The sequence below is a fragment of the Etheostoma cragini genome, chromosome 12 (genome assembly GCF_013103735.1).
Source record: "Etheostoma cragini isolate CJK2018 chromosome 12, CSU_Ecrag_1.0, whole genome shotgun sequence".
Lineage (NCBI taxonomy): Eukaryota > Metazoa > Chordata > Actinopteri > Perciformes > Percidae > Etheostoma > Etheostoma cragini.
In genome coordinates this window covers 6,527,672-6,546,225 of record NC_048418.1, presented here as the reverse complement: position 1 = coordinate 6,546,225, position 18,554 = coordinate 6,527,672, and the positions used below count along the sequence as shown (strand labels likewise).

Genomic DNA, 18,554 nt, shown 5'->3' with positions numbered 1-18,554 from the left:
AGAGAGAGACGCGATAACAGCGTTTGTCCTTCTTGGACTCAGTTTTGTGACCGGCTGACGGGCTGAGCGGGCGACGGACGAAGAAACTTGAGACAATCACACCGAGATCCCACATTCAGAGGTAAATACACAATCAGTTTGACTGAGACCAGATAATCCTGTCATTGTGAGCGTGTGTGATTTTTTATTTATTTTTATTTTATTTTTTGTGTGGCGGGCAGGCTGACTGAAGATCAGACCTAGTTTCCCCTCGCTTGATAGGCTATTTGGGAATTGCGTTTCTCTCTGCCTGTCTGCTCTTTGGCACCGCTGCTTGACATTCACCAGAGCTCACATTCTAAATTGAGATACGGAACGTGACACTTGAAATACTTCAACATCAATTTGTGGTTGCCTATAATTGTTTCAGTGAAATCGATGCATGTGGTAGGTTTATTCTCACTGGTTTATTCTCACTCCGTGCGTCTTTGCGAGAGCCCGAAGCGTTTTGCAGGATTTTTGTCGTCATAAAAGTATATCCCTTACAGCTTCATTTGAAACTAGCTGTGAATTTTAATTATAAGCAATATGACAGCGGGATCAGTTTCATAGTGGACGACATTGAGCAGTCCTAATTGGGAGCCCTTGGTCAGAGATATTGAGGACCTGTCCGCTGGCGCACACTCGTATGTGTTTTTATGTGGGGGAATGCCAGCGCCATAACTGTTGTATACTTTGATTGATTATCTTATTGATCCATTTATCGATTCTGCCAGATTTTTAGTCCATGTTTTCTCCCGATCACAAGGTGAGGAGAAGGGGCTGTCACTTTTTGTGCAAATTGGACCGGCGCAATGTTTTTACGCGTGCGAGCCGATTCCTGACAGGCTGCGCGCGTGTGCGCACTTCTGTCTGCCTGCAAGAATCCGTTACCGAAGGACGGCTGGGACCGACGTCTGCCAGACTGCCACCGAGCATCGACACGCCGGGGCAAATATTTTACCTGCTCGCCGTCCGTATGCGCAAGTTCTCCCTGGTTCAGCGCGTCTCTAATGAGGTTGATCGGCTCCGAGTCGCTCCAAAAACCCGGCTTAATTGCATCCATTTTTTACGCGACTATATAAGTCGGCGATAATAAGTATTTGGCTTAACATCCAGGCGTTGTCGGTGATGCGCTTGTGCAAAATGCTTCTTTTTTCACGGTGTGCACAAATAGTAATACTGTTTTTGTATGTGTAAAGCAGTAAGCATCTGGGAAAGACATTTGCTTTGATGTACGACTTGCCTTCCCAGGTTACATCGATTATTGCAGTCTGCTGGGTAGTATATTTTTGTAAGAGCAAGAAAAGTGGGTCTTCCATATCTATATATAATTTCTTGATGATGTAGAGAGCATGGTGAGCCGTTGATACAGTCATCTTTGCAGCTGGGTCAATTCTCAAGTGGTAAACCTGTGCTCTTCTAGCTCCTTGCTGAGCATATACAACTAATGGGATACACAAATCACTCCCACACACGCTTAATGGCTCTGATCAGGCTGAGGCATGTTTATTTATGATAAAGCATATGTATTTTACATCACTGTCCCAACAGGGAAAATGGTTACAATCAGTTCAGTGTGTGTGAACACCAAGACTATATTTGTGTGTCTGGTACAATATGTGTGTATAAGTGCATATGTTTATCTCTGAGTATCTTTCCCTGTTTGTATCTTTGATTGCATGAGCACTTTCCTGCAATTTTCTCAGAACCAGCTGTAGCATCGCAGGACTCTTGTTTCTGTTGTTGGAGAAAACAGGACGAGGGAGACTAGTGATTGGACACACGCTCTCTCCTCTTCTAATGTTGTTAAGAGAGAGAGAGCGCAGCAATCTGTGTGTCAGGATTCAGTTAGCAATTGTTTACACCAGATATCCCTTGCATTTTTACCCGGATGGGGGCTGTGTTAGGGGGAAGTGAAGGAGGGCAGAGGGAGAAGAGGGAGAGGAGAGGTTAGGAGACATCAAGGGAGGAGAGGAGGGGTAGTTAGATGGAGAAAGGGGGAGTAGATGAAAGGTGGACAGGGGTAGAGGTGGGGCAGAACATGAGGAGAGATTAGAAGAAAGACTGGAACATGAGTTGAGAGTAGGAGGAATATCTGCCGCATTTCCACTGCATGGTATGGCACTGCTTTACTCGACTCTCTTTTTCTGTTTTCCATTACCAAAAGTTGTGGATAGTACCTTGTACCCGGTACCATCCACCTTTGTTACCACCTCGGTCGAGGTTCCAAGCGTGCTGAACCGATACTAGAAGGTGGAGTTAAAGCACTGCAGACCACGCGACCCGATACCGGATAAGCGGTCGAAGATGGATGGATGGATGGAGACCACTGACTGGTCAGAGAGAATCATCACTTGCGCGACACGGGACATCTTGCACACACCCGCCATTTTCATAATAGCCAAGCTACTGTAGACAGCAAGAACAATTTTTGTATGCACTAGACCCAGATTTTGAAAAATGGCAGCACCCAAAACCAAGGCATACATTAAAGACACTATGCCATACAGTTGACGGATGGAAAGATTCAGTGAGTGTCACGTTGAAAATGATGTCACGGCAGTTTCATGTGATGGCGATCAGCGGAAAATCCCAACTTTACCAAGGGGATACCATCCGCAGTGGAAAATGAAATAGAGAAAAATGTCCTGGTACCAAAAGTGGGTTGGAGTTGAGCCGAACCTTGCAGTGGATATGAAGCAATAGACAGGAAAAGAAAGGGGTGGGGATGGGGTGTTGGTGAAAACCAGACAGGTTGCACTTAGTCAGGGACTTATTCTGGCGATAAAAGTGCCAGAAGAATAGAAGAAAGGTGCTGCAGTTGTGACAAGTGAGGGACACACTGCATCCCATTCACAGACATTACAGTGTCTTATGGCTGCTGATGATAAGCAAGACGTTTGTGATAGATGGTGGGATACTGAAAGAGGGAGGATGAAAAAACACTGGCAGACTACAAGAAAAAAAAGAACCAAGGACAAACAAAAAAGGTGTATGTGTGTTCAAGAAAGAAACTAGAGAGTCGAAGATGCAGGGAAAGGAATTTAAATTCAGGTCTTGAATGAAGATTTTCTTTAACCATCTTTCCCCACCAATGTTACATAACCTTGTTGCCTCTCCTGCCTTGTAAAGTTTTGCCAGAAAGACAGATTACTTACTAATTATGTTTCAGAGACTCCACTGGCTGTCTTTCTTTAAAGACTCAATCAAACTTCATAAATGGCGTGCCCTTAAAAATGTTAGAGACGCTTCTAAACATGCTGATCACCCTTCTATAACGAGGAACAATGGCTTTGTATGCAGCCCCAATTATGGGAAACACACACAGGGAACATGGTAAATCAGTGAGCCTTTATTTCCTTTTGATTCCCTCCTAATGAGAATGGGAGACTCCTTGAGATGTGCACCCTTGGGGGCTTTCCTTTTCTGAAAGTGTGTGTGGCAGTCGACGGACGTGTACCATTCATTGGCTGACACCTCAGTGAAATCAATCAGACAACATGGCCTCCCAGGGATCCTCGTGGAGAACAAGGAAATAAACGCTTAGTGCTCAAGACATGAAGATTCCCTAGGGCTCTCTCACACAGAGATAATGTAATGGCAGGATTCCCTTTCCTATTGTTTCAACGGGAAAGGGTACGAGGAGCTTTCACGATCTAACGTTGCTTAAGATCCTGCTTGTACTCCTCTCAACTTGCTTTTCCAGACAATGGAAAATGGAATGAGCTGTATCAAACCTTTGGCAGAGTACTTTTCCCTGGGTGTCAGTCTCTTGGAGTCACACAGTAACTTTGTGCAGGAACTGAATCTCAACTATATCATCTCTAATTATCTACTCAAGACTGACGTGAAATGTTTCATCCATATGTGATGCTCCCTTCAAACTCCAGATAGATGTAAAGGGTGATGTACTAGACCTTCCATCAGTGCCCTTTGATGGTGATCGCCCATCAAAGGAGATGAAGACACATGATTGCCCATGCTGACTTTTTAAGACTTATAATTTGCAGTGGGTTCTGCAGCACGCATCTCCCAGGAGAAGTGTGTGAATTCGCTTGAACATCCTTCACGCTTGTCCCAATCGCCCCCCCCCCGATGCAGTGCCGTCTCCCCAATATCCCCAGACTCAGCTCTGTGTCCCTTGCGTCCCTAGACTGAGGTTAGAGCAGGACAGGCAGACCCCAGCAAGAGCAGTGCAGTGTTGAGACATGGAGCCATTCTCTCCCTGGTGGTTATGGGTGGAAGGGAGGTGAGGGGGGGGGGGGGGCTAGGAAATGGTTATGTCTTGCAGTGCAGTTTTTTTCCCTGTAGAGGCATGTGGGTCGGTGCTGCAGAGTCTGTCACGGTCTCTTGTTCTCAGACCAACATCGCTGTTTATTCACATGCACGTACACAATGCAGACAGGTGGAGATGCACGTATGCAAGCACTTATTTAAGAGAAGACACATCCCCCCTCTTACACACATACACACACACACACACACACACACACACACACACACACACACACACAGGAAACTCATAGGTCCTTGTCTTCAAACTGTCTAGAAATTGTACATGCTATTCAGATTTGCCTCAATTTTCTCTCTTCAACAAGAGTTGAAAGTATAGAGGCACATTCTCTTTCTGCTGTCAGCCGGGGGTCTGTATTACTGTCAGCAGGGGGTCCGTATTATTGCCATAGTGGACTGAATGGGATGTAAGGTTGGTGGAGGCAACTCCCAGCTCGTGGTGGGTGGCTGTTTGGATGGGTGGGTTGAAGCAGGACTCTAGTTAAAATATGTACAGAAGCTCACAACACTGGAGACATTTTTGTGCAGAAAGACAGCAGGCTGCTCCAGGCTGATTGTGTGTGTCGGTGAGTGTGTTGTCTGTGTATTTACATTTATACCCTGCTGTGTAGAAATGACGTAGGGAGAAGGCAAGAGAGACACTGACAGAACAAGAAAGCTTAAATGACTGTTGGTTAAAGACTTGCTCTTTTCTCCACCTATTTCTTATGTAAAGTAGAATTTGAGTTAGAAATCAAGTGCTGGATAATGATATTGAGCATTTCATTATATTTCTGTCAAACCTTATTGAATATGGATTTCTGTTTTATTCGATTCAAATCATTACAAATTCAAATAAATAAATAAATTAATGAACACATGAATACATGAAATAAATATGCCTTTAAAATACATCAATAAATAAATAAATGAGGCAATAAATACATAAATAATGATACATATATATAGACATATATATGAGGTGTTACTTTCATGGTACTTTTAGTTCATAAATACACATTTAGCCACGCCCCCTGGTTTGCATATAAGAACTGGAAATAAACACAGAGGGAAATCAATAAATGTGGCATTAGGAAATAAAAGTCCACAAAAATAAATAAATGTGGACTTATGAAATAAAAGTACCATGAAATAATTAAAAGTAAAACCTTTTATTATATTGATTCATTTTTTTAATTTTATCTGAAGATTTACTATTATTTAATTATTTATTTATTGTCTCATTTATTTATTTCATGATGTATTTCAAAGGCTATTTATTTATTCATATATTTATTAATTTATTTATGTATTTAATATTTTATTGAATAAAACGCCATTCCATAATATTGAAAGGAGTTTTCTATGTTTGCACATGTGAGGTCCAGAAATATTAAGTGTATGTAGTCTATTGAACAACATGTAAATTGTAGGATTTCCAGGGTCACTGAATCAGCAGCAAAGAACGACCTTAAAACCAGTGTTGGGCAGCAATGCAATACTTACTTGTAACAGTGATGTGATTACTGTTTTCATAAGGTATGACAATTTCAAATTTGAGAACTACATTACATTTACTAATCCAAGTAACGTTCCAATACGTTGACAGTGTGGGTGATCTTTGCCGTGTCTCAGGGAGTTTGGTGGAAGGGAGTTATGTCTTCCGTGTGCGGTCAGAGGACTGGCTGCTGTGAGGCGCGTTAGCTTGCGTAGCAGCGTGCAGCATGAGGAGGCGGTTAGCTTCTACAATAAGAGGAGAAATGTCCCTCCTGCATGGTAAGTCTTTTTCCGACATGTTACGTCTTCTTAGCCGCCCGTAGTTTCCCCTACATTTAGCTGGCTAACCTTCAGATAGCTTATTTTAGTTTAGCAGCTTAGCGCTGCCTGCGGCCAGTCTCCGCAGCTAAGCATAAAGTTAGCTTGTTAGCTAGCTGCTATAGTTTCAACATTTGAGGATGTGGCAGCTTTCGAGTTGTTTAAAGGCACCTTTGATAGTGAAAGTCATGCAATGAGTAATGTAACGCATTTATTTAACACATTTATTTTGCTTTTAAGAAATGTGAGTACTTTGTCAATAAGTAAAAATGTATGCATTGATTACATTTTTTTCGAATAACTTGCCCAAACACTGCTTAGAAATCATTCATAAGACCATTTTGGAATTTCAAAACAGCTTGTGATGCACTTATTTCACCTTATCTGCTCAGTAGAAGGAATGTAACCAATGCGCAATGCATAGTACATCACTTATTGACCTACTCTCTTCTACATTCGGACAGCAGATGCAATCAGATACAAACTTTGGGCTCAAAGTTTTGCTCTTCAAAGTTTGTTTGATTTCTGTGTGGAAATCTGCCCAGGAAATTTGCTTGCTCATAACTTACCTTTAAATCATGATTCATGGTGGTGGGAGGACCAAGGTGTCAAGTAGAGAACAGATCAAAGGACAGACACATCAGTCCCACAGCCCAGCTTGCATTACTTACATGTACAAGGATAATGAAGGTGGAATCCATAAGAGGAGTCAAATCTCACTTAGTTGCACTGAAATGGAAGGAGGCTACAATTAGCCCTTTAGTAAATGTCATCTGAAATCATAATATTCAATGTTAAATACGATTTTCCACTGATTAGTTTTTGGTGCAAGTCTTTAAAACGGGATGGAAAAGCAGTTTTCAAATTGACAACTTTCATTGGCTTTCCATTTCTGCCCCTATTTCTCAATTCATAAGCACACATGAAATTGGAGGCAGTAACTGTAGCTGCTTAAATAATTTCACCATGGTTTAACACAATTTAGGAAAGCTTTAATAAGCTTTGCAACAAAAGGTGTCAATGACTGTAACCAGCATATTGGAATTAAATTTATCATACTGAGGAAATTAACAATTCTTGTCCCCTGAACAATTGCTTTTGAATTGAATTTTCATGTGGAGATAGTAGCTCCTTTTTCGGCTCATCTTTACCAAGGCTGACAGTAATACTGGGAAAGGTAGGAGTGACTGTGTAGGTGTTTGCTTGGGCTGGTGGTAATATGCATCTGCATCTATCAGCTGACGTGTGTGTGTTTGTTTGTTTGTGTGTGTGTGTGTGTGTGTGTGTGGCCATGACAGAAAGACACCTATAGTATAAGCTGCTACCCCTGACATAGGAGTCCTGTAGGAATTGAGTAAATCCTATTGTAAATTTGCCTACTCCATGAAGATAATTGGCTTATTTCTGTGTTAAATAGCCGGTCCTACAGGACACTGACTGGGCTTAGCATGCTCCGTGTAGACAGTGTGTCTGTTTCTCAGCCTCTTAGGGAATTAGAGGCACATTACATACTAAATTACTGTATGACAATGATGGACTGATAGCTGCAGTGCGTAACCCTGAGCTTCTGTACAGGGACTTGCATGCCCAAGAGTTGGCAAGGGCAGGAGTTTGATTCCCACAAGTTGCACCTCTTATTCTGTATGGTTCTTGCTGCTTGATGTCTGAAAAGAAGTTACACAGACAGGCTGGTTTAGGAACAGTCTGTGCATCCAAGACTTCAGAGCTACATTTCCCATGGCTTGTAAAGATCTCAATTTCTGGCAGTTTCAAGCTTCTATTGAGTGAATGTGTGGAAAGTGTTGCGTTGCCTTACCTAAATCATTATCCACACATCAAACACCATCTGGGTTTCACTCTGTTACTTTGAAGATTCCTTCCTCATCAGTCCTGCGCCTAAAGGAAATGCCGCAAATAAGTGTATGAGTTTGTGCACACATGCAAACGACCTCACATGTGGCTCTTTTTATGCCCGTCTTAACCCTGTAGTTTCTCAGTAACCGCGCTAATAACTGTTGTCTCTCTGTTTCTTGGCCTCTGGGCAACTGCTTAGTAATGAACCCGGCCCCAGCTGATCCAGCAGCTCAGAAGGGGAAAAAAGCACCAAAATTCTCAAACCAGAAAATGAGAGATTCAAAGATGGATGAATTGTCAGCGGATGTGCAGCTGTGTGTGTGTGTGTGTGTGTGTGTGTGTGTGTGTGTGTGTGTGTGTGTGTGTGTGAGACAGACAGATACAAGATAGCTAGCACGCACAATTCTGGGACATGACCGAAAACTGTCTAGTTAGAGTGCATCAGGAAATGGATGAAAGGGAGAATTCCCTGCACGTGGTGAGAGAAGAGAAATGGAGCTCCAAATGCTTCATCTGTGTGTGTCCTGATGGCTGCTTAGTTGAACAAAGGCAACCAAGAGACAGTGATTACAATACCTTTAAAACCAATGCTCTGTCTCCTTTAAAATATGCTGGACATGCTGTAAAAAGAAATGGCTGAAAGCAACTTTTTAAGCCTTGACTGATGATATTGAGCATATGAAATGGCACCACCTCAGGGAGGTTTTTTTTAAAGCTAAAAAGAGCTTTAAGAGCCAAAGGGAACGTTTGTTTGTGCTTATTCCAGTGTTAAATTACATTGATAAATACCATGATTTTTAGTTTTGGGTAAAGCACTCCTTCCTGTTATGTATTAGAGCAAGCTGCTTTTCTGACTGTTATCACAACATCGTGTCCAGGTGTGGGTGGATCTGTGCGAGCTCCAGAGCATGGGTACTGTAATTAAAGTAGTTTGGTTCAGTTATCATGCGTGATATTTCAGCGCTGTGATCTACTTGAGAAGGCTTTTTGATGAATGGCCAATTAGAAGCAGACTTCTCAAGCCTAGTGGCTGACTGATCTCTTTTTAATGGCACTCCTGTTTCTTTGATAAAAGGCAAAATGAATCATCGATACCTTGGCCCAGAGGAGCACTGGGCACAGAATGTGATTGTAATTGGGTGTGTAGCATTACTTTGGGGTTCAGGCTTAGCCTGTGTGTGTATTTGAGTGAGAGTGTGGAAGAGCATTTTTGTGGTAATAGTGGTCAGTCCCAGTCATACTCTGATGCACATGGCTGCTTTGCAATAGTTGTATGTGTAATTCACTGCTTATGTGTGTTTATCTTTATTCCTGTTATTATCTACAGTGATATCTGCTTCATGTACATTTCAGTGACTGTAAGTATGGCAGCCCAGCTGTGTGTGCTTGCAGCACCAGTCAAGTCTTATTATCACTGATTTCTTTGCGTTTGATTGCTATTAAAGCACACTTCAATTAAGCCGGGCAAGTTTCCCTTCCAAAAAAATCCATGCTGCTATGTTTTTGATGCTTTAATCAAAAAGTCTCATTTTATATGCATAATTAATGCTACCGAAATGAAAAGACAAGAGCAGGAAAACAGCCTTAAACTTTCAAAGCAACACAAAGTCTCTCTTTATTCTTTATTTGCCAGTTCTTCAGGAGATGGCCAAGATATATTAGCCGTTTCTCAGAAGGGGGTGTCATGGCAGGACAGGGTGTTGTCTGAGCTGAAGCTGTGAAAACATACCATCTAACAATTTGATCAGGCAGCTAGCATCTTGAACCAAAGAGCCCACCTAGAGCTTTTGGACCTCCCAACAGGCCTTTGCTGCGCCTATAACTTTTACCGCAATGTTTTCCTAGGGCTCAGCCACAGGAGACTTCTCCGCTTTCCTAAGCAAACAGAACAGGTTCAGAATGAGGTGATTAGTGTTGTCAAAATGTCACTGCATCCCCTGCTCACACTGGAGGGGTTGGGACAATAATCTTATGATTCACTGCATGAAACTGTAGATCTCTTGTACATGCCTGCCCGCTACTAGCACATGCTTCACCAGGAGCTCCCTGATTCTCAGGTTTGTGTGCTTTTCTCAGCCTCCGTCCTCAGCTCCACCACACAATGTGAAGCGGGTTCCAGCCGAGATTGCGTACCAGACCTTTCACGCTTGGTCACAATGGAGGCTTGCTCGGCAGTATAGGCACTTGGGAAGATACAGAGAGAATCTTATTTTGCGGATTTAGACTTCATAAACATCATTATCATCTGCCTGACCTTGAGTTGCTGCGCTGTTCAGCGGCGACCCCAATTTTGTCAGAAACCTTCAATGTTAATGCGTGCGGTCCTGCGGGCAATCGAGTCAACAAAACTGTTATTTTTTTTAGGGAGTGGAGTGTGTGGCATGTGTGTTATGTCTGTCTGGAAACGGGTGCACACATCTACATACATGCGCTGACTCAGTAATCTTTCTGGTTTGCTGCCTGGAACCGTCAGCATCTTTCCCCCCCCCAACAAAGTTTTCTGACTGTGCCTCTGCCAAATTTAAACTATGTAGAACATTAGTGTAACAGCCCACGCTCTTAGAATACAGATTTGTTCTTGAGTGCACGCCAAATGGCCTCTATATTTTATGAGCCTTCTCTCTACTAACATACTGTCTTGAGACTAATTATCATGGTTGCACTCAAACACAATGCTCGTTTATTATTGCATTGACATCACATTTGTTTTGGCTTGGCCTACATGGCAGGGACTTCACAGCGCTACAATGCGGGATTCATGTGTGGCACTTGACAGAGCATGCTTTGGATGGAGAATCTGTTCCTTGTTGCATTGGACATGGTGTTAGCCAGAAAGGTTGTTTGTTCTTTACAGTCTTGTCACTCATCCTTCTTCAAGTGGACTATTATTCTTTTTCGTTTTGGAAGTAGAGGGCTGCTTCACACAGAGTGAGCGGCTCACTGGGGAGTCATGCTCCATTCTTGGGAAGCAGTTTTCCTCTCTTGGCCTAGAAATGCCTTGATACTTTTTATTATCATAATACATTTTTTTCCCCCAGCATATTGTTTCTGTACACTGATTCCAGCTATTTTTATACATACTGCAAGACTATTAATAAAACCCTGAGTAATGTTGGTCTAAAAAATGGAAATGGTGCATGAAAGAGAGTTGAAAGTTTCTAGTAATGAACTACGGATTTATTTATTTTTTCACATTGTATTCTACTGGATGCAATGTATTTTTGCAGATTTAAGTTTCCTTTCCTTCTTTTTTGTTGGAATTTTGAACTCCGGTGGATTTATGAGGACTATGGTTAACTGCTCCTCAGATATCTGCATGTTAGATTGAGACAGCTAGCTAGACTGCCTGTTTAATCTGAGTTTTCTAACTATTTTGCAGCGTCTCCGTCCGGCGCTTAGCACCACCCAAGATGATTGTGATTGGTTTAAAAGAATGCCAATATGCCTAGCCAGACCCCCCCTCCGCTTCGCAGCATGTGGCTGGTCTGGCAAAACGAGACTATAGCTGTGTTCAAAACCGTTTCCTCATTCACTCACTCACTTTTCTCTATATAGTGTTTATTGAATGGTGAACTATATAGGGATGACCAAACGAGATTTTGGACACTGACTGAAAACACATTGTTGTGTGACTTGAGTCAGGAGATGCTCTCTTAGTTTGTGTGAGAGAGACGGACGCGCCCAGCATCATGTAAACAAACCGAAACAAAAATACTTCTAATACGTCCCTGAAACACCCAGGGTGAGAGTAAAATGTTGTATACTGTATATCTTGTTACATTTCCACTGTATTTTATAGTGGACTATATAGTAAATGAAATTAGCCGCAGAGAATTCAAACAACACTACAAAATGGCGAACACACTATATAGTGCATTATTGCCGTGATAGGGAACGGTTTTGAACACAGCCTATGAGTTCCCCAATGCCTATCCCAGCATGCACTGGGCAGAAGGTAGAAAACATCCCGGGCAGGGTGCCAGTCTATTGCTGGGTGAGGACAAGCAAGCACAGACACACAAACACAATGATCCAGTAATAACGGAGGCTGAGTTTGAACTGTAGTGCTGTCCCTAAAAACAAAATTTAAAACAAAAACGAAACAGACTATTTATTTATACAACTGAAAATGCAGGCACACCTACATTAGAGCCCCTCATACACTGTAAACCCACACATGTGTTTCCAATTAATTGGCAGATTACACCTTGGTCTCCCTTTAGGTTTAAGAATGAATGCAATCATCTACCTAGCCTGGTTCCAGACTTCTGAATTGCCACCCATGTTTTAGATTTGTTCAGCGATACAAATAGCTTCGGTGTCTATCCACATGTTGCTGTGGATTGGAAAAACTGTTGACCAACCAGTTTAGTAAAAATGGGAACATCCTCCTGGTGGCTACATTAATGAAAAATTGTTAAAGTTAAATAACAACACTTTCCACTGATGGGTTAAAGCTAGATAAAATGAAAAATAACCCTCACTACCAACAAGAAATTTGCTGACATAAATACAATGTCAGGCTAAATTCAAAGTAATTTACTCTGATATCCAGGGTAATATCTCCTGCCATTGGCAGCTTATGGGCAGATGTTTAGTGTGGCTTTACACAGGGTTGATTGACATCTCTCTGCCTCTCTTTCACCTTTAAGACATTCAGGAAATTAAGTTTGGTGACCTCAGCAATCTTCCTGCAGAGCTTTGTCTAATGCTGCGTTCATGCCACCTGGGAATATCAGGGACCGCCCCTGTGATTATGTTGTTTTTCCAACTGCCAGCGTTCACGTGAACGCTGAAGACTTTAGGTCGAAGAATGATTGTTCACCGTTACATTTTAGTTGCATTTAAGTACCAGGGCATTCAGTCATGCGTGTTCTTAAATTATATTGCCGTTTGGCATTACTTGTTGCAAGACTGCCACCACCTGTTGGGCGTAGCCTAGTGTGTGAAAACATGGAGGCCACAATAACAAAGATTTGCTGCTGTTTTCTTATGCGAGCAACAAACAGGACATTGACAGGTGTTTGTTTGTGTTGTCTTTAGGACAACGAATGGGAAAGAACACGGATAAGGTGTTTTTTTTATACATAGGCCTATTAATGAATAATTTGAAACATGTTATGTCTGTATGTTTCTTGGTTTATTTTCTTCTTCTTTATTGTCACTTAAATATATTTAGGGAACCAAAGTGGCCTCAATCAAACATCAGTTGTCAACAACGCGTCACCAACTGGGAAACTCGGTTAGCACTTCTGATTCCCACAGGAAGGGACGTGAAGGGTGATGTTTCCACTCGGAAAAGAGTTTTTCTGGCGTCCATGAACGCGCCACAACTCTGAATGTAATCAGTCACCATGAGTGAAAACACCTGTGTTGGTGTACAGGGCATTCAAGGTTAATGTTGCTATGCAAAACAGCGGAATATCAATGTTATTACTCAGTGCCACCATCAGTGGAATTAATACTTAATACACACTGACAGATCTTTTTCTGTCTGGAGAGGGGTTGACTATGTATGACCACACAGTGGACACCAATTATATATTTAATCTTGTTGCAAAGGTCAAACTATGCAAATTGCATTTGGGAATATCTAAAAGGTATATACTTACCCTTGATTTTTGCCTCTCTCCTCAATTTAAAAAAGCATTGTAGAGGACAATCTTTGTTAATGCCTATAGCGCAATAAAGGTTGCTTGAATGCCATGCATATAAAATTGCCGTGAGCTTTTTGTGTAGATTTGGACTTGTACAGGCCAAAAGTTTGGAACCACCTTCTCATTCAATGCGTTTCCTTTGTCTTCATGACTATTTACATTGTAGATTATCACTGAAGGCATCAAAACTATGATTGAACACATGTGGAATTATGTACTTAACAAAAAAAGTGTGAAATAATTGATATATTCTAGTTTCTTTAAAGTAGCCAGCCTTTGCTTTGTTGACAGCGCTTCAAACCCTTGGCGTTCTCTTAATGAGCTTCATGAAGTAGTCACCTGAAATGGTTTTCACTTCACAGGTGTGCCTTGTCTGGGTTAATTGGTGGAATATCTTGCCTTATTAATGGGGTTGGGACCATCAGTTGTGTTGTGCAGAAGTCAGGTTTATACACAGCCGACAGCACTATTGGACAACTCTTGATATTTTGTCAAGAACCAATCAGCTAAGTAAATGACATGATGAATACATCACAGAGTTCTAGCAGCAACACATCTCTAGAACAACTGTTAAGAGGAGACTACGCAAAAGAGGCCGTCATGGTCGAATAGCAGCTAGGAAACCACTGCCAAGGAAAGGCAACACGCAGAAGAGATTTGTTTGGGCCAAGAAACACAAGGAATGGACATTAGACCAGTGGACATGTGTGCTTTGGTCTGATGAATCCAAGTTTGAGATCTTTGTTTCAACCGCTGTGTCTTTGCGTAGTGGAGAAAAGGTGACCAAATGGATTCTACATGCCTGGTTCCCACCGTGAAGCATGGAGGAGGAGGTGTGATGGTGTGGGGGTGCTTTGCTGGTGACAATGTTGAGGATTTATTCAAAACTGAAGGCTTACTGAACCAGCATGGCTACCACAGCATCCTGCAGGGACACGCCATCCCATCCAGTTTGCGTTTATTTGGACCATCATTTTCATTTTTCAGGTGAAATGGTTTTCCAGCAGTCTTGAAGCTCATCAAGAGAACGCCAAGAGTGTGCAAAGCAGTAATCAGAGCAAAGGGTGACTACTTTGAAGAAACTAATAAGACATGTTTTTAGTTATTTGTACTTTTTTGTTAAGTACATAATTCCATGTGTTCATTTATAGTTTTGATGCCTTCAGTAATAATCTACAATGTAAAAAGTCAGGAAAATAAAGAAAACACGTTGAATTAGCTGGTGAATGGGACGTTTGTAGGGATACACCGTAACCTATTTTTGTGGATCTCTTGATTGCTGTGGATTACTTTTTTTTTGTTTCATTGGGTTACGGCAAAACAGGCTACGGATCTGTTTTATTAATGTGTCTTAACGTTTTATGGTGTGATAGCACTTTGTTTTGCATTTGGAGAGGCATCTAAACAGACTTTAGGTCGAAGAATGATTGTTCACTGTTACATTTTAGTTGCATTTAAGTACCAGGGCATTCAGTCAGTGTCTGTCTATTGCATTCCAACACAGCTGTGCCGCAACAGGATTTCTAAAGGGAGAATTGTGGCGTAAATTGTTACAATGTCATTTACAATCTGCTAAAAGTGGTAGGGCAGGTCTCAGCTGCTACAATAAGCCCCCCCCTCCCCCGCTGCACAGCCCCCTCCCCCAAAATCCCCATACATGTCTCAGGGGGGAGCCATAGCCCTCACTGACTCATTCAAATTGCTTGGCACACACGTCAGCAACCCACTCAAATGGAACATCAAAACAGAACACATTACCAAAAAAACACCCAGCAAAGACTGCTTTTGGTTAAAAGATTCAAAGTAAAACAAAACCCACTGCTTCAGTTTTACACAACCATCATAAAGAGCATACTCATCTCATCTATAACAGTTTGGTCCAGCTGATGCCCTCCCGGAGGGGCTATATGTCACTGCTCACCAAATCATCCCGTTATAAAAACATTTTTTCTCCCACTGGAATAAGAACTGAGGACTTCTTACCAACCCTGACCTTTGACACAACCCTTAAAACTCCGTGTCAATCTTGTAACTATTGTCTGTGAATTTTGTCTTATGGTAACATGGCAGTAATGCCTCTTCTGTTTGTCATCTAATGGAATGTCGATATCTGTCTGTTTGATGATACTGACACTGCATACCCACCATGCTGTACCAAAAGCAAATTCCACTAAACTCGATCGTGTGGTCATTAATAAATGATGATTGATTTATAGCTCTATTATTATTTGTATTGAAAAATACCTGCATGGCGGTGCAGGTCATTTTCAGTAGAATTCAGCTTTCCTGTTGCTCCCCTGTTTAAAAACCACAAATAACATAACATTTAAAAGCCTCTAGCAAGCATTCACTCCAGTATAGCACATAGCAGGAATAGATTTTTCCTATAGCTGCTTGACATTTCTCTTTATCCACGAGTCAATAAATCACACTTGTGTTTAAACATAATAATTCCATGCTGTCGTGTGCTTTATGACAGAGGTTTTTGCTCACTTGTTGCCAGTGGATGTGCTTGAGATGCTTCTTTATTGTGGCAGCGTTTGTCAGTGTTGGTCATCAATGTTCACACGCGGTGATGGGGACTATTCTGCTGACGTTCAGCTGACTCACAAAAATTGGCTCATAAATTTGCATCACTGTTTATGTCTGAATAGAAATTGAATTCTTTTGTTCTCGATCGTGCAGTTGAAATGCTTCTGAACGCCTAATAATATTTGTTTCTGCCAAATATGACCGTCCTGGTGCCCCCACTGCTGTTGGATTCCATATTCTGCACGGAGGAGCTCTGCCCTTCTTCCTCGGGACTGTGTTTGATGTGTTTTTAATGTGTCAGACTGACATGTTTATTTATGTGGTGTCCCAACACCATAAACAATAACATATTCCACTGTTCTACTTTTGTCACCCTCTCTTTGCATGCATCCACACAGATATGCTGTGACATACCCAATATGGCAAGTGTCAGCAAAGACAAAAGCATGCACTTGAAAGACCCTCCTCCGATCTGTAGGTGCACACGCATACGCACAAAATCTCATCACATGCCTGAAGTGCATCCCCCACACCTCTAAAGGGGAACCAGTGGAGATACAGCAAATGTGTATTGTGTGTGTGTATGTGTGTGTTCTGGTGTGACACATCTGTGCAAAGCGACACAAGGGGGTCCTGACAGATATGGGCTGAAGTGAGAGCCTGTTTCTGTTGTGCTCTGTCACGCTGAGGCTTCTTCCACATGCCTGCCTTCCACCTTCTGCTTGCCGCTGCCGCTAGCTGTTAGGTAACCTGATGCTAGTGTGTGTGTGTGTGTGTGTGTGTTTGTGTGTGTGTGTGCGCGCTCGGGTGCGTGCATTGACACCACCACGCTCTTGCACAGTTTAAAGTGCCAGCGTCTGTGCTGCGTGGCCTCGGAAATGTGCGTGTGACATGACATTAGGTCCCATCAAAGATGAAGGGTGAGAGATTAAAAAGGACACAACACAAGGGCGGGAGCAAAGAAGCGGCGGCGGGAGCTGCTTTATGTCTCCGTATGTGAAATGGACAGAAAGTTCAGTTGATAAATGAGAGTATCAATGACATCAGTGCATCAGCGGATGACCACGGTGATGACGTGGAAGGCCTCGGCAAACTCAAACAATTTCCATTCAGTTTTAAATTCCATTCCTCTGCTTCTCTTGCGACCATGTGCTTCAAGGTTAGCTCATAAGTTATGCTTCAAGTCTGTGTGGAAATCTGACATCTTTTAACTGTGTTAGAGCTTGCATATGTGCATGTGTTTATTATATGTAGTCTTGTGTGTGTGTGTGTGCTCCCAGTGGGGATTGTATTTCAGTCGGTCAAGCCTGACAGATAACAACCCACCGTGCTCGTCATATCTATTATTGAAGGGACAGGAAATTGATCGGTGAAATAGAACGGTGAATGTTACTCTGCCTTCCTCAGCATCTCAGTTCCTGTCTCCTCTCTACCTCTGTGATCCCTGTGTTCCATCCCTTCTCGCTATTGGAATCCCCACTGCCCTTCATTTCAGTCATCTGGCTTTCTCCCCTCTTTGAATTGTCTTTGTATTTTGGTCTTCTTACTCTTGATTCTCATTTTTTAAGTGAAGATTTAGGATGTAGAGAGCCCCGCTGTCTCAGTTTCTCAATCACCAGTCTATCTAATTGGACTTGTAGTTTTCTGGCAGGCTTTTTCTTCTGTTGAAGTTGTTGTTCCACAGTACATCAACACAACTCTTTCCCCTCAGCTTGCACAGTTTCAGAGCCCTATTCACCCTCCTTCCCTCCTTCCGTGCCTCCCCGCGCTCTCTCCTCATCTCCCCTCCTCCTCATCAGCTAGAAATCATGACTCACCTTTGATCACTCTCCTTGGAAACTCTTCGTCGCAGAAAGTCAAGTGTTTTATCTTTGTTGTGTGACAATTCAACTCTGGAAAAGACCACGCGCTGCCAGCAAACACGGCTGTTTGAGCCCCCGAATATGCAGCGCGGAGAAGAAAGCCTAATTTGAGCTCAATTCATCATGGCAAGATTGCCATGCATTTATTGATAATTGCTTTTTTCCGTTAAAAGGGACGGTGTTCAAACCGTCAGTCGTGTAAACATGAGAGATGCAGCTGTTGCCGCAATTAACTTCTCACTTTCCCTAATGAAAGGATTAATCCGCCAGCAAATCTCTCGGCTTCCTTTCAAATGCCAAGCCTCCATTCAGATGGCTGCCAGTGGCAGAAAGGAAGGCCGTGTTGAACAAAATGGGACGATCTATAACCAGAGCCAAAAGTCACATTCATTGGCTCAGCCTGGTGTCACATCATCATCAGGCTATCTTTACTGCTGTGGAACAAGAGAAACCCTTTACCAACTGCTGTTTGATGATTTCCTGAGCAAAGCCTCTACAAGCGTCTGTTTTCACAAGCAGGCCTCTCCACAGCGCCACTTCC

At 42.4% G+C, this 18,554-nt stretch overlaps 1 protein-coding gene across 5 annotated transcripts in view; it reads left to right on the top strand.

Moving 5' to 3' along the window:
- The window catches only part of LOC117954186 (cadherin-2), a 145,867-nt gene continuing 127,313 nt past the window's right edge, over positions 1-18,554 (top strand). For 3 of the 5 annotated variants that reach the window (XM_034887762.1, XM_034887759.1, XM_034887763.1), the window contains exon 1: positions 1-121. The gene's annotated coding sequence lies outside the window, so the exon portion shown is untranslated. Of the gene's footprint in view, positions 122-5,835; positions 6,070-18,554 lie in introns of those variants that run through there. The other 2 variants (XM_034887761.1, XM_034887760.1) reach the window with 2 other exon arrangements.